This window comes from Staurois parvus, unplaced genomic scaffold, assembly GCF_062004578.1.
Source record: "Staurois parvus isolate SC_StPar_1 unplaced genomic scaffold, SC_StPar_1.0 ptg000147l, whole genome shotgun sequence".
Taxonomy (NCBI): domain Eukaryota; kingdom Metazoa; phylum Chordata; class Amphibia; order Anura; family Ranidae; genus Staurois; species Staurois parvus.
Window position 1 is genome coordinate 9,516,489 of NW_028317943.1, and position 26,983 is coordinate 9,543,471.

General features: G+C 40.8%; 1 long non-coding RNA gene across 1 annotated transcript in view; it reads left to right on the plus strand.

Moving 5' to 3' along the window:
• Positions 1 to 226: 226 nt before the first annotated feature.
• Positions 227 to 26,983, plus strand: part of LOC149464748 (uncharacterized) — a 150,331-nt gene continuing 123,574 nt past the window's right edge. The window contains exon 1 of the long non-coding RNA XR_016312291.1: positions 227 to 353. This is a non-coding gene — a long non-coding RNA (uncharacterized LOC149464748). The remainder of the gene's footprint in view (positions 354 to 26,983) is intronic.

The window sequence follows — 26,983 nt, forward strand, 5'->3', positions numbered from 1 at the left end:
TATTTTTGACAGCTGCTCTAAGCATAGTCAGCAGCTGTGAAAAACATTGTCTGGCCCTGCGGATCTCTATAAATCAAAACTGTTTTCTTAACACTTACAAAGAAAGCTGATACATGTTTATGACAAGGCTTTAAATATGTTGTGTATATGATGAGACTACACAGCACATATCCTGCTACTATTAATGACAGTTTGAAAGGGAAAAAAAAAGCCTTTCCTTGGTATAATGAAACATAGCAAGCTCAGTCTGCTGGCTTTAAGTCACTAGCATTAATCATCTGAAATGAGATGTTTAAGCTGGATTAGAATGAGATAAATTACCAAGAAAACCATACAGAAATGAGATACACAAGGTATTTGTACTATGCTTTGCTTTCATTACTATATGTGTTTTATTTGGCGGATTTTTGTGCTATTGCTTTTTCACTGTTGACAAGTAAGATGACATAGAAAAAAACACTAACATTTGCTGATATACTTTTGAATTAATTAAATATTTTTTTACTTAATTGAAATAATTTTCTCCTTGTCCAAGAGTCAAATTATACCGATGAAGGGACAACGTAATTCCCCCAAAATAAAGTGTTTAGAGTTTACTGTCAGGATCAAGTTGGTCACACACAATACAATCTGATTCTATGATTTCATTTAACCAACTATTATGTTGTGTGATAGCCTACCTGATTGCATATAAACTGAATATATTGTTCGGGTAGGCTGTTGCAAGGTCCTGTGAGGCATAAATTTGTTAGTGCTTGTTCAATAAATATATACATATATATAAACACACACACACACATATATATATATATATATATATATATATATACACACACACACACACACACACACACACACACACACACACACACACACACACACACACATATATACAGTTGCAAGAAAAAGTATGTGAACCCCTTGGGATTACATGGAGCTTTGCATGAATTGGGCATAAAATGTGCTCTGAACGTCATCTAAGTCACAACAATAGAAGAACACAGTCTGCTGAACATAATACTACACAAACATTAGATGTTGCCATGGTTTAATTGCACATAACATGTAAACATTCACAGTGCAGGGAGGAAAAAGTATGTGAACCTTTGGACTTAATAACTGGTTGACCCTCCTTTGGCAGCAATAACCTCAACCAAACGTTTCCTGTAGTTGCAGATCAGACCTGCACAACGATCTGGAGTAATTTTGGACCACTCCTCTTCACAAAACTGTTTCAGTGTAGCAATGTTCTTGGGATGTCTGGTGTGAATCGCTCTCTTAAGGTCATGCCACAGCATTTCAATGGGGTTGAGGTCAGGACTCTGACTGGGCCACTCCAGAAGGCGTATTCTGTGCTGTTGCAGCCATTGTTTTGTTGAATTACTTGTATGCTTTGGGTCATTGTCCTGTTGCATCACCCATCCTCTGTGGAGCTTCAGTTGGCGGACAGATGGTCGTACGTTTTCCTGCAAAATGTCTTGATAAACTCTGGAATTAATTTTCCCATCAATGACAACAATATGTCCAAGCCCTGAGGCAGCAATGCGCCCCAAACCATGATGTTCCCTCCACCATGTTTTACAGTGGGGATGAGGTTTTGATGTTGGTGTGCTGTGCCTTTTTTTCTCCACACATAGTGTTGTGTGTTCTTCCCAAACAACTCAATCTTGGTTTCACCTGTCCACAGTATATTTTGCCAGTAGTGCTGTGGAACATCCAGGTGCTCTTTTGCAAACTTCAAACGTGCTGCAATATTCTTTTTGGACAGCAATGGCTTCCTCCGTGGTGTCCTCCCATGTACTCCATTCTTGTTTAATGTTTTCCTTATTGTAGATGTGTCAACAAAAATGTTAGCATGTGCCAGAGATTTCTGTAGGTCTTTAGCTGACACTCTGAGATTCTTCTTTACCTCATGCAGCATTCTGCGCTGTGCTCTTGCAGTCATTTTTACAGGACCACGCCTAGGGAGAGTAGCAACAGTGCTAAACTTTCTCCATTTGTCTTACCGTGGACACATGAATATCAAGGCTTTTGGAGATACTTTTGTAACCCTTTCCAGCTTCATGCAAGTCAACAATTCTTGATCGTAGGTCTTCTGAGAGCTCTTTTCTGCGAGGCATGGTTCACATCAGACAGTGCTTCTTGAAACCAGTAAACCCAAAACAGGTGTGTGTTTTTTAAGGGCAGGACAACTGTCAGCAACACATCCAATATCATCACACTGATTGGAGTCAAGGTTGGCTCACTCCTGGCTCCAATTAGCTCTGGGAGAAGTCATTAAGCTAGGGCCTCACATACTTTTTCCTCCCTGCACTGTGAATGTTTACATGTTATGTACAATTAAACCATGGCAACATCTAATGTTTGTGTAGTATTATGTTTAGCAGACTTTGTTCTTCTATTGTTGTCACTTAGATGACGTTCAGAGCACATTTTATACCCAATTCATGCAAAACTCCACGTAATCCCAAGGGGTTCACATACTTTTTCTTGCAACTGTATATATATTAGATTGTGATGAGGGTAGGTTTGAGGTTTTACAAAACTCAGTAAAAGAGCTGTCTCTAAACTAGCTTTTTAATATACGTTTTACAATACTGGGGACCTATAATATTTTCCTATTGACCTCACCTCAACATATACAGTATACAGTATATTCAAACACTATTAAGCTTGCCACATATGTCACAATGTATTTATAATATCTCTGTACAATTTCACTTAGATATACAAATAACTACGTGTAGGAGCCTAAGGAAAGTAAGTATACAGCTCCCCTCAACTTACCGTATTTTTCACCGTATAAGACGCACCTGACCATAAGACGCACCTAGGTTTTAGAGGCAAAAAACAGGAAAAAAAATTCTGAACTAATGGACTGCAGACACAGTACAGGAGATGACCAGAGACTGCGGACAGCACAGGGATGACCAGAGACTGCGGACAGCACAGGGATGACCAGAGACTGCGGACAGCACAGGGATGACCAGAGACTGCGGACAGCACAGGGATGACCAGAGACTGCGGACAGCACAGGGATGACCAGAGACTGCGGACAGTACAGATGACTGCTGACCTTTGGGGAGGTGGGGAGCGGGTACCTGAATTTGACAGGTACCCGCTCTTACTTCCGCAGAGTTTTTGTTTGATCTTACCTGCTCCTCGATCCAGCCACGCGCTGTCTTCCCGGCTTCTGTAATGGCGCTCGGCATGACAGCCGGGTGCCCAGTGCGCATGAGCGAGAAGCACTTGCGCTTTGTGAATGGTCCGGCGGCTTCTGGGATCTGTCATGTGTCCCAGGTACCGCCTTACCATTCACAAAGCGCACCGCTTCTCGCGCATGCGTACTGGGCACCCGGCTGTCATGCCCAGTGCCCACACTACAGAAGCCGGGAAGACAGCGCGCCGCTGGATAGAGGAACAGGTAAGGTCCCGCTGCAGAGCTGAGCGGCCGGCCTGGTATGACACGGCCGCGGTGGAAATACCGGACCGGCCGCTCCATATTCGCCTTATAAGACGCACTGACATTTCCCCCCCCAGTTTTGGGGAAGAAAAAGTACGTCTTATACGGCAAAAAATACGGTATGCCTTTTTCAGCCCCTGGCAGTGCAAGGAAAATCAACCTTCAGCTAGGGCACAGACACCCTGTAACAAAATTAACTTCCAGAACTAATATATATATATATATATATATATATATATATAGCTACACTGCCTAAAAAAAATTAAAGGAACACTTTGAAAACACATCAGATCCCAATTGGGAAAAATATCATGCTGGATATCTACACTGATATGGACTGGGTAATGTGTTAGGAACATAAGGATACCCCTTCGTTTGATGGAAATGAAAATTATCAACCTACAGAGGACTGAATTCAAAGACACCCTTGAAAATCAAAGTGTAAAAAACGATGCAGCACGCTAGTCCATTTTGCTGAAATTTAATTGCAGCAACTCAAAATGGTACTCAGTAGTTTGTGTGGCCCCCACGTGCTTGTATGCATGCCTGACAATGTCAGGGCATGCTCCTAATGACACGACGGATGCTGTCCTGGGGTATTTCCTCCCAGATCTGGACCAGGACATCACTGAAGTCTGAGCTTGGGGGCCATTCAGTGGTCTCAATTCCTTCATCCTCCAGGAACTGCCTGCATACTCTCACCACATGAGGCCTAGCAATGTCGTGCACCAGGAGGAACCCAGGACCCACTGCACCAGCGAAGGGTCTGACAATGGGTCCAAGGATTTCATCCTGATACCTAATGGCAATCAGGGTGCCATTGTTTAGCCTGTAGAGGTCTGTGCATCCCTCCATGATTATGCCTTCCCAGACCATCACTGATCCACCACCAAAACGGTCATGCTGAATGATGTTACAGGCAGCATAACATTCTCCATGGCTTCTCCAGACCCTTCCACGTTTGTCACATATGCTCAGGGTTAACCTGCTCTCATCTGTGAAAAGCACAGGGTGCCATTGGCGGACCTGCCAATTCTGGTGTTCAATGGCACATGCCAATAGAGTTCTATGGTGCCGGGCAGTGAGTACAGGGCCCACTAGAGGACGGCGGACCATCAGGTCACCTTAATGAAGTCTGTTTCTGATTGTTTGGTCAGAGACATTTACACCACTGGCCTGCTGAAGGTCATTTTGTAGGGCTCTGGCGGTGCTCATCCTGTTCCTCCTTGCACAAAGGAGCAGATACCGGTTCTGCTAATGGGTTAAGGACCTTCTGTAGCCCTGTCCAGCTCTGCCTGTCTCCTGGAATCTCCTCCATGCTCTTGAGACTGTGTTGGGAGACACAGCAAACCTTCTGGCAATGGCACAAATTGATGTGCTATTCTGGAGAAATTGGACTGTCTGTGCAACCTCTGTAGGGTCCAGGTATCGCCTCATGCTACCACTAGTGACAGTGACAGTCAAAAAAGATGATTAGGGAAAAAAATGTCAGTGGCCTCCCCCTGTAAAACCATTCCTCTTTTGGGGGGCATCTCATTGTTGCCCATCTAGTGCACCTGTTGTTAATTTCATTAACACCAATGCAGCTGAAACTGATTAACAACCCCCTCTGCTACTTAACTGACCAGGTCATTATCCCAGGAGTTTAATTGACTTGATGCTAATGAAAAGTATTCATTATTCAGTATGTCAGATTATTTACCCCAATAACAAATTGTGTTGGTTTGCTCAGTGTACCGTGGGTTGATTAAAAAATGTTTTTTTTTAATTTGCTGTTAATAATAAAATAATAAAATTACTCTTAGCCCCCACTCAGCTGAATCACACCAGCTTGGTCTGATATCCCAATGGGTGTGAGGTTGAAATTCTATACTCTCAACTACCACCATGCTGGGATACCAGGGTATAATGTTCTTAAGATCCTTGTGGGTACTTTAGGATCAGATAATTACTGCACTTCATTCAGCAATGTTTTGGGAATGTTTGTTGTGATATTGAAACACCAATAGCTCCTACTGAATGGAATCGGTAATTAACAATGTAACTGTGGAATCTGGACACATACATTAATGCTTGAGGCTTTGCAGTGATTGGAATAATGCATCCCTGCCTGGAGTGAAGGGTATGTGTTATTTAGTATTTTTAAAACATTTTAATAAAAATTGTAAAGAAGTAAAACTTAAACAAAGAATAAATGCTGATGGATTTTCAGTGAATCTAATAATAGCTGGAAATCTCCATCAACTGAGTCGGACCTGTCTGGGTTAAATCTTGACCTTTGCCAATCGATTCATTTATCTCTATATAACACAAACTGAACACATGTCCACAGGCTCTGTTTTGCAATTGAAACTATGTTATGAAAACTGGTTTCACACAGCTGGAGACTTCCACACTGTATGAAGTTTTATTGGGTTGCAAGCAGCAAGTGAGGTACTGTAAAAAATACAAGTTTGACCCTTGCAAATAGAATATTTACAAACCTGTTATCACTATATTTTATAAGGGTAAAATTCCCATGAAAAGACACAGTCTTGTGATCGCTTTGTGCTTTTGCTATATCACCAACAGCCCTCTAAAGTACATGAGCAGCTTTAGTTCTCTAGTAAATTAATGAGAATCTATAAGGGCTCATGCACACTGCAGATCGAAAAAGCTCCTTCTAAAGGGGTTTGAGCTTTATTTTCTCTGGCTCTAAACACCCCTTCAAGGTAGCCTATAAGTCCATGCACACTATAGGGGTTTTCAGGACCTAAGTGGCAGGGAAATTTAGAGGCAACCCCTCCCCACCCCTCCAAAGTTGGGATCTAAAGAGTAGAAATGCCTGAAAGCTCATAAATGCAGCATTTAGGAGCATTTGGCATTTTCAAATGTATATTGATTTTAGTGAAAAATAAGCAGAGAGGAAAAAACGCTAGTAAAAGCAAATACCCATAAACTCTTATAAACATTCATAAACGTTTGTGCAATATGAGCCACTATGAGCATTTTCATGCTTCTTTTTCTGCTAGAGGGTCAACCTTTTAGTGTGCATGGACCCTTATGCTTTGGGGTCAATATTATTAAGTGAGAATTATAACAGTCTTACCAACTTATGGCCACCAATCTAACAAGCAACAATACGTAGTTTTATGATTACACTGTTCAACAAATTTTTATTTTTTGCCAGTTTTGGAAACAAAAGGATCCATTTCTTAATGAATTTCACATTCTGAGTTCAAATATAACAATGAAATTTGTCAATTGGCTCTAGTTTTTCTGTAAACGGAAAGTTTTCTACTATAGGCGTAATGACTACATAATGCACAATAATTATATAGATAGATGTCTTTCCACAAATATAAAGCAAGTGATGTTGACTACATAACAAAGCCTAAATGGCATAATATATTGCATTGCATACCAAGAAAAATTATAGCCATAAGCTAAGTTGAATCATTTTAATACTTAGGATTCTCACTAGTTTTGTCTTCAGTTTGTGTCGGTTTTGCTTCTCTTGGCTTTTCTCTTGTATTCGAGGAAAGGGCTATCTCTTACAACTGCACATGACTACACGCTTCAGGTTCTTCCTCACTTGACTCAACCACGAAGGATTCTGGTGCTTTAGGAATTGGTAGCCCCTCTCCATGAGGAACTGGACGTATTGCCGATGGAATATTTGGATAGTGCAGAGATAACTTTTTCTTCTTATTTAGCCCTTTTACAATTGGAGGCACCATACAAAAGTAACAATTACTAACATGATCTGTTGGCTCTCTCCAAATCATTGGCACAGCGAAAGGTATAGATGCCTTTCTTCCATTCAACCATTGCTCCAGTGCCGTCCCACAAGAATTGCAGCATATATGTGGTGCCCAGCTCTTGTCCTGGTCTCCTATCTTGCAGCCAAAATACAAGTTGTAGGCTTTCTTAATCATTCCTGTTATCCTCCTTTTTGTGAGATAAAAGTTATTTCACCGCAGATATAGCAGAAATTATCTGCTTTATTCACACAAGTTCGAGGCATTACTGAGTAGCCTATATAAGCATAAAACGAAATGTAAAGACGCTGTCGAACTACAATCAGCTACAGATACTGCAGCTTTTATGCAGTGAAGTGATGCAATTAAAGGCTAATATTGCATCATCTCAGTATACATGCAATTTTCTATTGGTCACCAGTATCAATTGCGCAATATGCAGCTGAAGTTGCATCATAATTTTGAATGGCTTACGTCATTAGATGGGTGAATATATCATGGAAACTAGAGCCAATCAACATTTTTTAGGGTCATTTTCGTTTTCAGCACCCCAAAATTATGTAAGATTAGCTAATTTTATGCCCAAAACTTTTTACCTGTTGAACAGTGTTATCACTCTATTATTGTATAGCTCCAGCATGTTCTGAATTGCTCAAGGGCTATAATAACATAAAAACACACACTTAGCCACAAAGACCTTAAAATCCAAAATGAGTGGTGGTAGGTACGAAGGCCCAAACAATGATGACATTAAAAGTCCACAAATACTTACCTAGAAGCAGAATCGACTCTCTAGCTTTGGGTTTCCTGCTTGGGAAGGGAACTAGTAGAGGGATAGGCACTGATATGGAATAAAGGGCTGGATAAAAGAGAAGCAAAATGAAATCCTTGAAATATGAGAAATGATGACTACGGCGTAAATCAGACCACACATGCAATGCTCATTCAGTAGGAAGCAATTACCCTGAGAAACTCTTTCATTGGGAGGGTCATTGTAGCAGTAATAAAATGAAAGTACCTAGGGGTACCTGCACATACCTGCAGTAGCCATCCAAACCTTCCTGTGAAGGCAGAATGCCTCGGCATTCTGACAAACAAAGCTCCAGCACATCTGGAAGTGAAGGAGCTTCCACTAACCCCTGATTCCACATGCTCCTATGAGCCCATTACTATGGTTGCCAGTCTCAATGGGTAATAGGAATTTGCAGAAGGTAATAGAGAAAACTCTGAATCCTTACCTGGCAGAAAAGCCTGATATTTGGCCACAAAATGAAGGTACATGAGACTGCTGCAGACATATAAAACAGTTTGCTCCAATTGTACCCTGACTGAGACATTTCTAGTAACATTCATTTTTTTTAATTTATTGAGTACTGACAAAACTGGGAATATAAAAAGTATCTTTACATCCTTTGCTTGCAAAATCATCAAAACTTATGGATTAAAAGTAGTCTATGGCTTGAAAGTCACTTATTATCTTGCCTAGAGGAATTGCTGCCTGGTTAACACTGCTTTTGATTTGCTATAATCATGTGAAAAAGTATGGTCATTGTAATGCTGAAATCCCAGAGCACCTGCAATCACTTGTCTATTAGTAGAACAAATGTTAGATGGCATTCATTTACACTGGTTATATTTTTAGTCAATGCTATATTTTCCTTCACTTCGCCGCTTATTTAAATGACATTCTTTTATGTCATTTCTTTTCTTGGAAAGGGAGCAATAGAGATGTAGAGGTATTTGTTTAAGCATTTAGGATGTCAAGGTCTTCTGAAAATCTGAAATGCTTTGTGCTTCCAAAATGACTGAATAAGTCAAAAATATCTGCACAAAGCATCCAATTATTTTTCAAGGAATGTAGGTTTATACTTAATGTAAAAGTACTGCATGCTTATAAGAGTAACGTTATATATGTATTACCACACTTGGACACATTGTAAGAAGTGCTGTAGAAGTGGCTTGATATTTAACTTTACTAAGACTATTTCCTTTCACTAGTATTATGAGGACCTGTCATTTCGCAGGCCAGGCAAAGCAACATGGTTACTTTATTGGCAGCCTCACCAGCTTTATTTACTGACCCTCCCTTCACTGGAAACAAAGAGAAACACCTGGTACTTACTGTGTGTATGTAGAGGCTGTAAATTACTTGGTTGTACTTTTGGTACTTGGAGATGGGCAACCAACACTTTTATATAAAAGCAAAGAGAGATTCCTCCCAAGTTGTGACATGGACCTTACACAAAGCTTTCTCTCTTTGCTCCTAACAGAACAGCACAGGAGAAAAAAGAGTAGTTATTCAAAACTTGTGGGACCACCATAAAGGTAAAACTGTTGCTTTGCCCTGCATGGGAAAACGCAGGGTCACTTGAAATGTATTTTGAATATTATAGCTACCAGCAGCTGTGCATTCAGAGCAGCTTGCTGATGTGGAAGAGTCCTAAAGTGGTTGTAAATTCTTTCCTTTACCCAGTGAAGTGACTGGCCTCAGGTGATTCACAGAGTTGAAGCAAATCTTCCTAGATAAGTAGAAGCTTTCTATCAGCAGTCATATCTTCTCTACATCTGTTCAAAGTGCTGATTTTATAAAGCCTGTCTGAGTTTTCAGAAAGCAGGGGACGGAACAGAGCTGAGGCTGTCAAACACACCCTGTGTGCTGGAGATCCCTCCCCGTCACCTTTTTTCTCTTGGTCAGAAGTGATTCATGCTGATAGCAAAGGAACAAACCAGCTGACAGAAATGACACTTAGGGGTTTATTTACTAAAGCTGGAGAGTGCAAAATCGGACTCCCTTCTGCATAGAAACCAATCAGCTTTCAGGTTTCATTGCCAAAGCTTCATTGAACAAGCTGAGGTTAGAAGCTGATTGGTTTCTATGCAGAAGGGAGTCTGATTTTGGACTCTCCAGCTTTAGTAAATAAACCCCTTAGTGACTCTTTAATGAGATAAGTATCGGTGCTGCCATTGCAGGCTGCTGCCTAAAAATTCTAGATGCTTGGTTGTGTGACTTTAGTATGATTTAGTTACTGTCTTGGAAAAATCATGGAGTAAATGAGTGTCAGAAAATAGTCAGAACTACTTAACCCTTTACAAGTTCTGGGTCAACATTTCAGGCAACATTTAGGTCAAAGTATTAGATTGATAGTCAGGGGAACTATTATTCTCCAGGGTGAGTTCAGTGATGACAAATTAAAAATAAATAAGTGATGTAGTGCTGCTAAATAATAGCTACAAAAAATAAAAGAGTGACATAACTGAACAAAATGTCCATAATGAGTCCATATATGTAAAATCAATCAATTTGTAATACAGATTCTTCCATAAGTCATGTGTTTTCTTCTTGTGCTCATATCCCAAACAGTATCAAGTAAAATAGTCAACATAACATATGGACGTTTTATTCAGCTATGTCACTCTTTTTTTTTGTAGCTATTATTTAGCAGCGCTACATCTCTTATTTATTTTTAATTTGCTTTGCTATTGTGGGAACACAATTTGATGTTAGCAGCAGCCACTATCATCACACTATTTTTATTTTCCTTTTTGCTTGTGTGCGTTTTGTTGTGTTTTTTTTTTCCCCTCTCTCATTATTGAGGTAGCGCAGGGGTTTCACTCCTATATTCAGTGATGACAGCCTCCAATAATCTCTCCTGACAGTGTTCCTTTAAATCATGACCCTGAACAATTTTTCTGCTTGAACTTTCTTGAACTAAAAAAGTGTTATAATAATCTCTCATATGTGAAGAAGACATGACAAAAAGCCTCCAAATTGTCCCTCATTTCGAGGGACTGTTTCTCTTTAGGTTCAAATCCCTCTGTCCTGCTTTCTTACTTAGCTGTCACTCTTTTTGGTTTGATGTACAGATTTATATGAATATGTACCATTTAAATTAACAAAAGGGGTTATTCTGCAATAAAACCTTAATCACATTACTTAATTATCTTTCTTTTAATTCAAATAAAGTTTTATTCAGCCACCTAAGTAAGGCACAAGGACTTACAATGCGTTTCAATCATACAAAAAAATAAAACAAATCACACAATTAAATCCAACAGAAATACAGATCACAGTATATATCAGACTGGTGGCATAGCAATCAAGTGTTTTAGTTAGGTAGTCTTCTAGAGATAATATTGACATGTTTAAATGCATAGGCAATTAACAATTAAACATAAAGCAATAAAAATAACAAAATAGAGAAAACATAACTATGAAAATGCCAGCAGTTAAGCTGGCCACAGCCCTACCACCTGCTATCTAACGATAATACAAAAGTGGCAACATATGGTGTGCAATGGTGACCCTGGTTTACTATTCATCATACCAAGAAATGAGTAAAAGAAATGTGCCAGGAACATAATAACTCTTACTGTAACAATCATTCCATAACCAATTGGGGAGGCTCAAGCACTGGGGTATCAAGCCATGCCTGTCAAAGAGAAAAACATTGCATTTCTATGTTGGTAAGTTAGTTTTTCCCAGATCAGAATAGAATTAACCTGATCATTTCAGTGTTTTGTTGTAGGGACATGAGGTGACATTCAGAACCAGGCAATTTGTTTTTGGGCTACATACAATAGTCAGATATTAGTTATATGAAGTAGTGAAGGGAAAAGTTCCTCATCAACTGTGTCTAGTAGGCATACTACAGGATCCACTGAAACTTTAAGCATAAACACAGAAGAGATATCAGTAACCTCTTTCCAATATTGAAAGAGTTTCGGCATCTCCATAGCAGGTGTATTAGGTCCCCCTTGTCCCCACGATACTTAGGGCAGAGAAGAGTCATGTCTGTCCCATTACTGGCGTGCGATAGGTTCTCTGCAACAGGAAAAGTTGTGAATGATGGTGAGGCTGAACTAAGGGGAAATGATTGTAAACCCAGCTACCATGTCTCTTCCCCAAAAAGGTCAGAGTTGAGTAGATCCTGGAGATCATACCTTTTTTATTTCTATCCAACATCACCTCTCCTAGTAAAGGGTGATCAGCTATAAACAGAATGGAAAGTCTAGTCTGCGCCTGTAGGGCGTGTCTCAGCTGAAGGTGTGTGTAAAATTGTTGTCTAGGTATAGCAAACTCTTCTTGCAGAATGAGGAAGGATTTCAGCATATGCTAAGAGTAAAGTTGAGAAACACAACAGATACCAATCTCTTCCCATGACTGAAATCCCTCAAGCTTTTATTACTCTGTATAGGAGAGATTACTCCATTATGATGATTCCTTCAAAAAACCATCAAGCGCAAATGCTCCTTGACTGCTGTCCATAGTTTAAGCATTAAAGTTAAAATGGGGCCCTCCACTTAAATATTAGAGAACCCTGCTTCCAACTGTGACAAGAGCAGGCGGTTCAATATCCTGCCAAGTAACAATCTGCTCATTGGATCTGACAGGGTGTGTAACCCCCCCCAACCCCCCAAATGTTGGATCTGGGAGGCCAAAAAGTATAATTTGGGAACCGCCAAGCCTCATTGGTCCTTACAATATTGAAGTATAGACGGTTTTATCCTAGCCAATTTTTTCCTCTATATAAGGGTTCTGAATAACGTTTCATTACGCGTGAACCAATGCCATGGTATCCACTGGAAATAATTGTGAAAAACATATAAAAATTGTGCAGCCCTCACCATTTTTATCAAATTCACTCTGCCCACCACTGTCCGAGGAAGTTTACACCAGGTGGTATATTTAAGTTGGAATTGTTTAAGAAGTGGGAGTAGATTCAGTTCCAGATATTCTGTGGGGTGAGCTATAACTTTGACCCCCAGATATTTAAATGGCATGACTAGTTTCAGCTCCCAAGTGCAGGGTGGCAGAGGTTGGGTGAGTTTATTGATGGGGAGAAGAACCAGTTTACTCCAGTTAATAGAGAAACCTGACAGGTTCCCAAACTGTTCAATTAAATACATAACCTGGCTGAGTGAGGAATCGGTGTCACCAAGCTATAGGATGGTGTTGTCAGTATACATTCAAACCTTGTCCTCCCCAGACACATACTGTATGAACCCAGTAATATGTGCAGATGCTCTTATGGCCGCTGCCAGGGCTCTATAGCCAAACTCAAACAGCAGGGTGACAATGGGCACCCCTGACATGTACCTCTAAGGAGTGGAAAGGAATCTGTGAGATCTCCGTTGATTTGCAGACTAATTATGGGAGCAGAATATAACAATTTCACCTATTTAATAAACCTGTCCCCTAAGCCAAAACGTGCCAACACTTTCCATAAATATGTCCATTCAATGCTATCAAAAGCTTTAGCTGCATTAAGCGACAATACCGCTTAGTGATCTGGGTTATCAGTTGGTATCTGAAGATTCAAAAATAACCGTTGAATATTTAATGTGGTTGATCTAGCCGGAATAAAGCCAGATTGGTCTTTATGTACAATTTTAGAGATACATTTAGCAAGATGCATTGAAAGCGCCTGTGCTAAAAGTTTTACATATGTTGTTAACAAAGAGATGGGTTTATACAAGTCAGGGAACAGACTATCCTTACCTGGCTTAAGTAGGAGAAACATCACTGCCTCGTTCATAGAATGGAAAGGTGTTCCAGCTCCATAGCATTTCTAAAGACCGTATCTAACTTTGACAGTAGGAGATCTGCATACCTCTTGTACACCTCCACTAGTAGGCCATTCACTCCCAGAGACTTATCCAGAGAGGAAAAAGCCAAGGCATCTGCCAATTCATCTACTGTAAGAGAAGGACCAAACAATCCTCTGTCAAAAGAATTCAGCTGAGGAAGCCAACATTCCAAAAGGAATTTGTGAATTTCTGCCATGGTGGGAGAAGCATTTGAGGAGTACAAGCCAGCAGTATATCAGCATGAGATGTTGTTATATTACCTATGGGTGTAGCAATTGCAGATATAAACATGGAAGTTCTGTGAGCTTTTACCATCATAGCTAGCATATGATCTGTACCTTCTCCCTCCTCAAAAAATGTTTGTGATAGAAAAACCATTTCTTTTCATCTTTTGTTAGTGACACCTGCTGTGCCATATTTTGTGCCTGTAACCAAGCCAGTTTAGTATGTGTGACAGACCCAACCAGGACAGGGGCTTTTGGACGGGACTGCAGGCTAGCCTCTTGCCTACTGATCATGGCCCTGGCATCTGAGGGGTCTCTATTCTTTGGTGGGTGCCTGGGGAAACTTTGGAGTAGATTGCTTCGGATTCAAGTCTATGTCTTCACAAAACACACAGACTCTGAGAACTGGAAGACCAGGACAGATTTGTGCCCAAACTAGCATTGATTGCTTCAACCCCCCTCCTTTCTTGCCTCAGAGACTCTAAGAAGATGTTGATATAATCAGTTGAAAACAAACCTGATGCTGAGGACTGATTACTGATGTAATCTGTTTATTAAGATGTTATGTGTTTACTATCTTCTCCCATTGTGTGTCTCCTAGCTGTGCATTCCCATTGTTAATTGAGGTAAATGAGTCACCTATTGTTTGTCTGCTGGCAAGTCCTTCTGGAGGTGCCTACATGATAGGATTAGACTGATGTCAGCTTCACCTTGTTATCTAATCACTGGGGGATGTTTATTTCAATGTGTTATATTTGTTTTATTGTGGGGACTGCCCCTATTTCTGGAGTATGTAAAAACCTGTGTTTTCTGTTCAATAAAGAGTTCCAGTTTTGGCATCTAAGCTAGTGTCGTCTAGTCTTGGTTGCAATGCCCGGCTCTAACACCTTGGTCTTGTGTCCCAGTGGTGAGGAAGCAGTTCTCTGATGGAATCACCCAATCGGGGTGACAGGCGTTCTGTAGCAGTATGATCATTAGGATTATCTATAAAAGTAGCCTCGGCCTTAGAGGCCTTTTGTAGAACAGTGGTTTCCCAGGACTTGGTTTTGGTTTTAATAGAGGAAATAACTTTAATTAATTGACTGCTCAGGAATGCCCTTAGGGTGTCCCATAATAGGCCCAGCCATTGGGTGTCTTTGTTAGAGGTAAGAAAGTGAACTATGGCAGCTGGCACAGGATCTGGTTTTGGAAATAAGGAAAGCCAGATCGGGTTTATTTTCCAATAAGTTTGTTTAGGGGGACTCGCAACTCTAACCTGTACCGAAAATGGGGAATGATCGGTAAAGGTCCGGGGTTTATAATGGGCAGGAGTGAAAAGAAAGAGCATTTCCTTATTGACCAAGCCCAAGTCAGTTCTAGAAAGGCCACCATGGATTTTGTAATCGCCATATGTCCCGCAAATCCATCTATGCAAGAAACCTGGAAAAAGAGGATGGTCCATGTGGAGTTGTGCTCACTCAAGAGGCGGACGAAAATTTGTGCTGCATCTAAAAAACTGTTGAAGTCTCCCACTGCAAGAGCAGGAACATTAGGATGATGAGCTAGGAAGTTTGTGATTTCTGAATAGAAAGGTGGGGAACATATATAATAATCAAAATACAAATCAATGTATATTACAAATCTGGTGTACCCCATATGGTGAATTTGATGACTGTACAGTTTCTGGTAGAATGGAGAAATAATGTCTGGAGACAAATGATTCTCTTGCAGACTACTTAATTATTTTGATTGATATTTAAAGCAAAATTGATGTTGGAAAATAAATATTCTGAGGTAAGCCAACATTTTTTAGTATATCAATTTTGGTTTGCATAATTGAGGGCATGGGAAGTTGCATTCAATGCCTAAAAAGGTTTATTTTTCTCACCTTAAAATGTTGGGAGGTATGGATAGCGACCTGATTTACTATGCATTTTGGTCAATAAATCCCCATATCTACTTTAACAAATTTAGTAGTGTACAGCAGACCAGTACATTGGTTTGTGTAAGGTCATACAATAATTGTTTTACACAGTGCTGTGTAAATATTGTCAGTCATGTTTCACTACTGCTAATGTTCCAAATATACAGTATATGCATATACATTACTAAAATGTATCAAGATACCCTCCCCTACAGTGTTACAATACTGCAAATAAGTTTATTTTAATAGAATCTATTGTTTTGTTTTTTTCTGTGACCTTTTTCAGCTCTTAAAGAATCTACTGTGGCTAAGCGGAAATGTTGTTCTAATTTTATATTCAGCCTAAAGCTTTATTCAACACAGAAACACTGATTGTGCTATTTTGGACCGCTGTATACATTTATTAAAATAAAAACAACAGAAAGATATTATGCATGGTGTGAAGCACTATTTGTCAGTTTATCTATGAAGCACATACTGTGTTTGGAGTTTAAAAGCCTTTAAATTATATACCTTGATTTTTTTTGTTGAACAATGTAGATTCATCCATGAAATATTTGTGAAGAGAAAAGTAATATAGCTACACAAAATTTAAAAAAGTATTTGCCCTCTTCCTGATTTTTTCTTTCATATTTGCCAGGCTCCATGCACACTGGGTGTTATAATAATGCTGGTAACATTAGCTGTGTAAAGTCATGTTAAAAACATGATTTTTTTCAGTGTTTTTTAGCCTTTTTTGCATTAGCATTTAGCGGCGTTTTGCCACTTTTTTCATGGTTTTCCTCGTTTGCATTCTTTAGCATTTTTTATACCAAAAAAAATGTTTTTGCTCAAAAAATGTCCAAAAACACAGATTTGCAACAATTTACTGAGTTTTACAGTGCTTTTTTTTCTATGCGATTTACTACCACTTTAAGAAAGCCTGGGAGTCTTGCCTGATCCTCTAACTTCAGTACTTTCTGAGTTACTGACATAGAACACGCATGTAGCCAGTGAAGTCAGAACTCCTTATATACTTACTTGCTCTGACAGGTAACCTGGGAAATACTGAAGCCATGAGATCAGCATACCGGCTAGGCAACTAGCATTTTCAGAAATAGAGGTCGGTAATGGCAAGTACAATATTTCTCTTGGAACAGGTTTCCCTGAAGGTAAATATGAAATGAGAGAAATATGAAAGCTGCTGTTGTTGGATTCTGAAAATACTAGTTGTCTTACTGAAGCAGCACTTTAGCTTTTTAACTGCAATATCATATTATAATGTAAAACCGGAGCACAAAAATGAAAAACATATCTAAATCCAATAATAAAAATGTAATATTTTACAGCTTATCAACACCTAGACGTGGAGGCTGCATTCATTTTTTTTTTTTAAGGCTGTGTTTATTTTATTTTCACCTGGTGATCCTACCAGTAACACACTCCCTGTACTACGGTCACTTACTCTACTGAGGGGGCCAGCAAACCAGTAGATTGCAATCTGGGCTTGCTTACCCGCCAACCCAAAGCATCAAACAGAGTGCAATGCACAGGGACTACTTGTAAATAGTGGTGCAGAAATTCATTATAATTCGTTATAAGCAATCAAATTGTGTAAAAAAAAAAAATACTGATCACTTCCAATATTTGGTAACATTATACTACTTTGGTCATAGTGTAATATGCAAAAAAAATCTTAAAAAAGAGAAAAACGTAATAAAAAATAAAAAAAATAATAAAATAAATTATAAATTTTTTTTTTTCGGTACTGTCACCAGTCAGTGTCCCTGATCACCACCACACCAGTTATATGATGACGCTGTACTGCACTGGTGACAGTATGTAAAAAAAAAAATTGTGAAAATTATTTTTTTAATTTCTTTATTTTCCGAAAAATTATGACAAAAAAATGACAACTTCAAAAAACTCGCCATGCCTCTTATGAAATACGTTGGACTGTCTACTTTGCAAAAAGGGGTAATTTGGGTCATATCTGTACTATTCTGACATTCTTGGACCTCAAGAAATTAGATTGGCTGTCAGTACTTCAGGATTGATCAATTTTAAGATATATCCCATAGTTTGTGAACTCTATAACTTTCCTACAGACTAAATAATATACACTGATTTGGGTTATTTTCACCAAAGACATGTAGTAGAATACATCTTGGCCTAAATTTATGAAGAACAATTATTTATTTGCAAACTTTTATTACAGAAACAAAAACAGTGGGGTTTTGTTTACAAAGTTTTCTGTCCGTTTTTGTTAATTTAGAAAAAAATAAAAATCCCAGCAGTAATTAAATACCACCAAAAGAAAGCTCTAGTTGTGTGAACAAAATTATAGAATTTAATTTTGGGTACAGTGTAGCATGACCACGCAATTGTCATTCAAAGTGTGAGTGCGCTGAAACCTGAAAATTCTCTTTCCTCACCTAGGACTTTAAAGCTTCCTGCCTATGAAGGGAAAGTGCAAACAGACACTGGGGCAAACCTGTGTGTTTAGGAAAAGTACCCCCACTTTTCATCTCAGTGTCACCTTAGTTTTTACATTTCCCTGCAATGGAGTTTAGACACTACCCCTGTTCCATCCCATGATGCAATGCTTTGTGTCTGAGTGACCAATCAAGAGGTCTTGATATTGTTATATAGGAGGAATACCTGCATTTTACAAATGGCCCCGCTGAGAAAGTTATTTTCATGGCTACGTTAGCAGCATTCTAGGCAATGCTAGAGGAAGCAGATCTAGAAATAAAGGTATGTGCCAACAGCTTATTCTGTTTTTTCTACTAGTCCACTTTAACCACTTGCCTGCTGGGCACTTTCACCCCCTTCCTGCCCAGAACAATTTTCAGCTTTCAGCGCTGTCGCATTTTGAATGACAATTGTGCAGTCATGCTATACTGTACCCAAACGAAGATAGAGCTTTCTTTTGGTGGTATTTAATCACCACTGAGTTTTTTATTTTTTGCTAAACAAACAAAAAAAAATAGTTTTCCTTGCTGATGAAGCTGCACTGATGGGCACTGACTGGCAGCACTGAGGTACACTGTTGGGGCAGCACTGCTAATCAGGACACTGATAATCAGTGTAAATGTCCCCTTTCACAGTTGCTGACAGAACAAAAGGGACAGCGTCACAGGAGGGGGCAGCATCAAGGAAGAGGAGCAGTGGGACAGGATGGGGGGTAGCATCACAGGAGGAGGGCAGTGGGACAGGAGGGGGGCAGCGTCACAGGAGGGGGAGCAGGGAGACAGATGGGGGCAGCATTAGAGGAAGGGGGCAGCACCGCAGGAAGGAGGGAAGGGAGACAGGTGACGGGCAGCATCACAAGAGAGAATGCACTGGGCTAGATTGGGGGCAGTGGGACAAGTGGGGGGCAGAGTCATAGGAGGGGGAGCAGGGAGACAGGTGAGGACAAGGAGACAGTTGGGGGGGGCAGCATCACAGGAGGGAGGGCAGTGGGCAAGGAGGGGGCAGTGGGACTGGTGGGGGGCAGCATTACAGGTGGGGGGTAGGGAGACAGGTGAGGGGCAGCGTCACAAAAGGGAGGGCAGCGTCACAGGTGGGGGGCGGCATCAAGGATGGAGGGCAGCACCACCACAGGAAGGAGTAGGGAGACAGGTGAGGAGCAGCGTCACAAGAGGGGGGCAGCAGGACAGGTGAGATGCAGCGTCACAAGAGGGGGGAAGTGGGACAGGAGGAGGGCAGTGTCACAAGAGTGGGGCAGTGGGACAGCTCTCACTTGTCCTGCTGTGGCTTCTCCATATGGTGTCAATGGAGAAGATCTGGTGCCAGGAGGGGTAGCCTGGTTGTAGGTTGGCACCGTGCTGGAGGTGGGACTGTCCGCTGTCACACAGGTGGTGGGACTTGGTGTCCCCGCTTACTCTGGTACTCCAATGGGGAGCGCTGCCGCAGTTAAAGGCAGAATTGACAGACTGTGCGGGTTTTTCTCAGTTTCTGTTTCTTCTTTGCTGATGTGTGCTGATGAGGATGCAGTTATCAATGTAAATGCACGTGTCAAAATTACTGGTTACTGGCTGTGACAGCATGTGAGGAAAGGACTGTGGATAACCGGCAAGTCTGTTTACAATGTGATCAGCTGTGACTGGACACAGTTGATCATATGGTAAATGGCCGCTGTAATTGTCCCCAGGGGCGGACTGACCATTTGGAAACTCGGGCACTGCCAAAAGGGCCCAGGGTCAGTAGGGGGCCCCATGAGATGCCCCTGGTACCTTTTTCATAGGCTTTTTTGACTTTGGGCAAGGACACAGGGGCCCCATGATCCCCTATTGCCCGGGGGCTCCATGAGTTGTCAGTCCACCCCTGATTGTCCCTTTACCTCAATTTCTGATCAGCTGTGTCCACAGGATCCTGGCATTGCACTCGCAATCTGCTGATCACAGATGCAAGGCTTTACAGGTTGCAGTGTGAAAAAAGAAAAAAAAAAGCTCATTTTTTTACCTGCAAACAAACAGTATTTTTATCCTTTAGCTTAATGTACTGTCAGATTAGAAAACAGCGTGACTGTGCGGGGCTCTGCCCACACAATATTTTTGACTATTTGCTATAAAACATATCCAAAAAAATAAATAAATAATAAAAAAAATGTCTTCAAAAATTTAGGCCAACATGTATTCTGCTACATGTCTTTGGTAAAATAAATCCCAATAAGCGTATATTAATTGGTTTATGTGAAGTTATAGCATGGTTACACATGGTGGTTTATATACTGGAATTTTAATTTATTTATTTTTATACTAGTAATGGCGGCTATCAGCGACTTATAGCAGGACTGCGGCATACATTCTGACACTGACTGACACTGGGTGGGAACTGATTAGCTGCCACTGACATCTCTAGTGACACTAATCCAGTGATCAGTGTTAATAAAAAGCACTAATTACTGTATTAATGACACTGGGTAGGAAAGGGTTAACTGGGCCGATCAAAGGGTTAACAGTGTGCTGTTTTACTAGGGGGCGTGCTGCTTTCTATCTCTCGGCTTTGCAGTGAGATAGAAAGCATCACCTCCCTGCTGACAGGAGAGAGACCTGTGTGTACACACAGATCTCTCCTGTCAGCTTCTCTGCCGGTGATCACTAAGTCCCGGCCATGAATCGCTGGTGACTGACATCTCTGGGAACCAATGACAGTGTGGGAAGGGCAGCATGTGCGCCCCCTACTTGAAGATGCAAAATCACGTATATATACGTGATTTTAGACAGTGCGGCCACCCTGTAACAGTATATCTGCTATAGGGCGGTCCTTAAATGGTTAAAGTGATTGTAAACCCTTACATATACTCAGTGAAGTGACTAGCCTCAGGTAATACACAGAGATGAAACGAATCCATGTACCTGTTTATCTGCAGCCATCTCTTCTTCACAGCTGTTCAAAATGCAGAAGTTTTACAGCTTGTCTAAGCTTTCAGATAGCAGGGGGCGAGCAGCTGAAATTACACTCTGTAGATCTCAGTGGGAACTGATTAGAGGACCCCCCCCCCTCCTTCACACAACACACAGGCTGTGTTCTGGAGCCTCCTACCCTGTCACCTTTTATCTCTTGGTGTCAGGAAAACCTGCCAAAATTGAGATCGAAAAGGAATGAGGCAGCAGGCAGAAATGACACATAGTCCTCAGGACTTTGGATTGAGACAAGTACAAACTTTAGAGGGATATGCTTTGTTCATATTTTATGTCAGAGGTTTACAACCAAAAAACTCTGCTTTAATTTATCCAGTGCCACAAGGGTAAGTTACTATTGTAATATCCCTTGCAGAAGTGTTGGACCCTTAGCAAAGTTATAGGTCAAACTCAGTATTTGGATTCAGCAGCATAGAATTGCAAGCCACAACAAAACCGAAAAGTCAGTCATTTTAAAGTGGCAACAAGGCACTGCTATTTTTAGTCCCCAAATCAGTACCATTCTCCAACAATTTGCCCCACAGATCCGATACACAGATTTTTTAAAATATGTCATCGCAATTAAACTGAATACACCTAAATGAAAGTAAGGTGAGGTTCACATCTGTGTGGGCGGTGTCGTTGCGGATCTGCACGAAAATCTGTGCAGCCGCACCACCCTAACAGAGAAATGCTGACCCGCGGGCGAGTGTCATTAGTTCTAATGGCACGCCACTCGCACTGGAAAATGCAACCGTACTGGGAACCGAGGTTCCCATGAGGGCTGCGTTTTCCAAAGAAGTGCAGGGACTTCTTCTCTGCGTGTCACGGGCACGGGAGTCCATTCAAATGGACTCATGCCCGTGCAAAACGTGGCCCGCACGGCTGCATATATGTGAACCAGGGGTCAATGCACTGTATGAATTATACCATTTAAAGTCAGTGATGCATTTATACACTATATTGCCAAAGGTATTGGGAGTCCCGTCCAAAAAATTGTATTCAGGTGTTCCAATCACCTCCATGGCCACAGGTGTATAACATCAAGCACCTAGGTATGCAGACTGCTTCTACAAACATTTGTGAAAGAATGGGTCGCTCTCAGGAGCTCAGTGAATTCAAGTGTGGTACCGTGATAGGTTGCCACCTGTGCAATAAATCTATTCGTGCTGCAGGCCGTTCCTTGCTACTAAATATTCCACGATCAACTGTTGATCAAGTGTAATTATAAAAAAGTGGAAGAAACTGGGAACAGCAACTCAGCCATGAAGTGGTAGGCCACGTAAAATGACAGAGCGGGGTCAGTGCATGCTGAAGCACACAGTGCACAGAAGTCGCCAACTGTCTGTAGAGTCAATAGCTAAAGACCTACAAACTTCGTGTGCAGAGCCCTTCCAGGTTGCCTTTGTGCATTGCATTTTACAGAAAATTACAGAGCTGCACATTGAAATGGAAAGGTCCTTTTTAATAACATCCAATTACAATATGACTTGTGTTGCAACTGTATACGCTATGTTATTTTTTTTTAGACCTGAAGATTGCATAAACCCCCCAAACATTATATATTTTCTGAATCCAGACTCCCTCGAGAATAAAATAGTGGTAGTTCCAATTTTTTAAAAATGCACTAAAGTTAAAGCAGAACTCTGGTTAAAAACTTTATTTTCCCATGCAGTGGGACTGCACCTGCACTGCATGGGTTAAGTGTTCATTTGTCCAGGGGCTCAGGGAAAAGCTATACTTACCCTGTCCTCTGACCCTCTGCAAAACCACACTCCCCACATCCAGCAGTGGACTGTTCGTACTGTCCTCATGTCCGGAGCTGGTCCATGAGCGTGATTATGCCAGGAACATCCCATTCACAAAACTTCTAGCTTGCGGGGGGGGGGGTTGCAGGAGCAGTGGGGACCGGTCTTGCACTCAGGGGATCTGTCAATTAGGTAAGTATATTTTTATTTTTCTGAGCCCCTAGACAAAAATGAGTATTTAACCCATGCAGTGCAAGGACAGCCCCACTGCATGCGAAAATAATAATTTTGCCCAGATTTATTCTTTAATTTTAGAGCACAGAAACAGAATAAATAACACATGGGTTTTTTTTTGCAAAATATAAAAGATGAGGTTGCACCAAGTAAATAGATACCCAATATGTCAAACCTTAAATTTGCGTGTACCTGATCAGGGATGTCCTCTTGGGATAAAAGTGTTCAGATTCGGCCGTTTTTTTACAATAAGCTGGGCGGAATGTGGTAAAATATCCCTGCGATAACAGTTGACAGTACTCTTGCCAAGCTAGTATATGCCAATCCAGCTGTTAAAACCAAACAGCACAGTCTGTGTATCACACTTGCTTTATCTATGTAAGTATAACACACTCCCCTGTATGTCCATTGCTATTCTTAGTTTGACATATATATCCCCTCCTGAGCCATAAAAAGCCACATATAAAATCATAAGAGTCATGACATAAAAACAAATTTAAAAAACTAATTATAAAACAAATTGACACAAACTTACTGGATACGCAATTTGAATAGTTTGAATTCACATTTTACTTGGATGATTAAAGCGGATTTCCACCCATTTATTTACCTTCCCTGTAACACAATGCCTGCCTCTGAACAGTCTCTTTTAGCAATATATATTGTCAGGACGAGACTCTGTCATGGTGAAATTGGTAATCAAAAGGACACAGGGTTTGCACTTTTGCTGAGTGCAAGACTAGGGTGCATAGGTTTTAAATGTAGAAAACTGATTTTGCAGTTTCCTCCAGGTTTTGGTATTCTTGGAAAGGGGCTCCGTAGTTTGGAGATTCCATCGTGTCTTGGCTGGGATAGAATCTCTAACTCATTGTGTGGGTTTTGTGGAGGAACAGCAGGGTGTGTGCCCAGCTGCACACAGCCTTTATAATGGAGGTTTAGGAATACCTCAGGGCTCCGCTGAAGAGAGACAGAAGGTCTCCTACAGGAGTCAGAGAGGCTGCATGTGGCAGCAGGAGTAGGAATGTCTGCAAGAGACGGTTAACGACCTGAGGACTAGGCCAGAGGAGCTGTGTGTATCTGAGAAGCTCTAAGCTGTGTGCCTGGAAGAGCTTGTAATCAGAGGGACCAGTACCTAAAGCAGCAGTGCTGCTGATGAGTAGCCAGGTGGGCTAGCATTTTCATTTGGATTGGGGTGGACTGACAACTCATGGGGCCCCCGGGCAATAGGGGATAATGGGGCATCTGTGTTCTCGCCCACACTCACACCACACCCAAAATAACCTATGAAAGGTATCAGGGGCATCTCATGGGGCCCCTTACTGACCCTGGGCCCTCGGGCAGTGCCCGAGTTTCTGAATGGTCAGTCCGCCCCTGTACCTGATAAATGCCAACAAACTTCAGTAGCCTATATTTTCCAAAACCCTCAATAGGTCATCAGTTTAGCAGTTGAGCAGGTCTGGTGCTGGAAATATTGCTCTGCCTTCGGCATGCGAGGCAAAAATGTAACATGTATTGCAAACAATGGTTTCATGCTTAGGTGCCCCTGACGCATGTGTTTATGGCTGTACATGTGTACTGTATATGTGAAGGTTTCCACTAGCTGATTGATTGCCTTGTAATAGGCACCACAATCTGCATGTCTGTGGACACTGGAGACCTCCTGACAGTTCCGGTCCATTGGTGAATTGCTATTCACCAATCCACAGAGCGGTGATGTCACATGTGACATGCCTGATGAAGGGGTTCTGCGAGACTCTGAAACGTTGCCTTGCTGTAACTATGTGATCGTTCATTAAAACTTTTGGACCCATATTGGTGATCCTTGGTGTACTGGTGACATTCTCCCCTGCTGATTCTGTTCGGATCCAGCCGACGGTTGCTGCAGCACCCACCTATACACACAGCCACTTTTAATGCAGGAATGTGTGGGTTTGGATTGTACCCTTGCATACACATGTTTAAACACATTAATTTACCCACAATCCCCATGTAGTAAAATAACTATTATCATAATAATTTTATCAGAGACAGGTCAAATGTGTTCCTTGGCATGTTTAACCATGATATTCCACCCATAATCCCCATGTAGAAATATAACTATACTCATGTTCATTTCAGAAAAAGGTCAAATATGGTCCTTTACATGTGTATCCACAAAAATGCACTCATAATCCCACATAGATAAATAACTATTCTCGTATTCTTAACAGAAACAGGTCAAATGTGTTTCTTGGCATGTTTAACCATGATATTCCACCCATAATCCCCATGTGGAAAAATAACTATACCCATATTCTTTTCAGAAACAGGTCAAATATGGTACTTGGCACGTGTATCCACAATAATCCACCCATAATCCCCATGTAAAAAAATAACTTTTCTCATATTCTTATCAGAAACATGTCAAATGTGTTCCTAGGCATGTTTAACCACACTAATCCACCCATAATACCCATGTAGAAAAATACCTATACCCATATTCTGATCAGAAACATGTCAAATGCATTACGTGGGATGTGTAACGATGATATTCCACCCATAATTCCTATGTAGAAAAATAACTTCTCATATTCTTATCAGAAACACATCAAATGTGTTCCTAGGCATGTTTAACCATTATATTCCACCCATAATCCCCATGAAGAAAAATAACTATTCCCATAATCTTATCAGAAAAAGGTCAAATGTGGTCCTTGGCATGTGTATCCAAGAATATTCCACCCATTATCCTCATGTAGAAAAATAGCTATTGTTATATTCTTAACAGAAACAACTTAAATGTGTTCCTAGGCATGTTTACCCACAATAATCTACCCATAATCCCCATGTAGAAAAATAACTATTCTCAAATTCTTTCAGAAACAGATCAAATGTGTTCCTAGACATGTTTTACCATGATATTCCACCCATACTCTCCCCGTGTAGAAAACAATTATACTCATATTCTTATCAGAAACAGGTCAATTTAATATGAAAAGTGAAATCTGCCCGAAAAGGTGAACTATTGCAGGCCATAGATGGGGAGAAAACCGGCTGGTTTTTTAACAAAAAAACGAAAAATCGGTCGTTCAATAGGCCGACGTTACCACCAACAGTAAAAAAAAATCGGCTGATTTTCTTCCCGTCTACGGCCTGCATTTAATTACTTCTGTCCCTGCAGAGAGCCCCACTATTATATTTGACATTAAAAAGTATTGCGGTTGCAACATTGTATCTATTTGTATTCATTTCGGATACAGATGTTTTTCGGATACAAATAGATACATTGTTGCAACCACAATACTTTTTAATGTCAAATATAATAGCGGACTGGAATTCTTCTCTCTTCTTCTTCTTCCTCTTCTTCTTCTTTCTCTTCTTCTTCTTCTTCTTCCTTCTCTTCTTCTTCCTTCTCTTCTTCTTCTTCTTCTTCCTTCTCTTCTTCTTCTTTCTCTTCTTCTTTCTCTTCTTCTTTTTTCTCATCTTCTGCTTCTTCCTCCTTCTCTTCTTCTTCTTTCTCTTCTTTCTCATCTTCTGCTTCTTCCTCCTTCTCTTCTTCGTCTTCTAATTCTTCTTTCTCTTCTTCTTCTTTCTCTTCTTCATCTTCTTCTTTCTCTTCTTCCTCTTTCTCTGCTTCTTCTTCTTCTTTCTCGTCTTCTTCTTTCTCTTCTTCTACTTCTTCCTCTTCCTCGTCTTCTTTTTTTTCTTTTTCTTCTT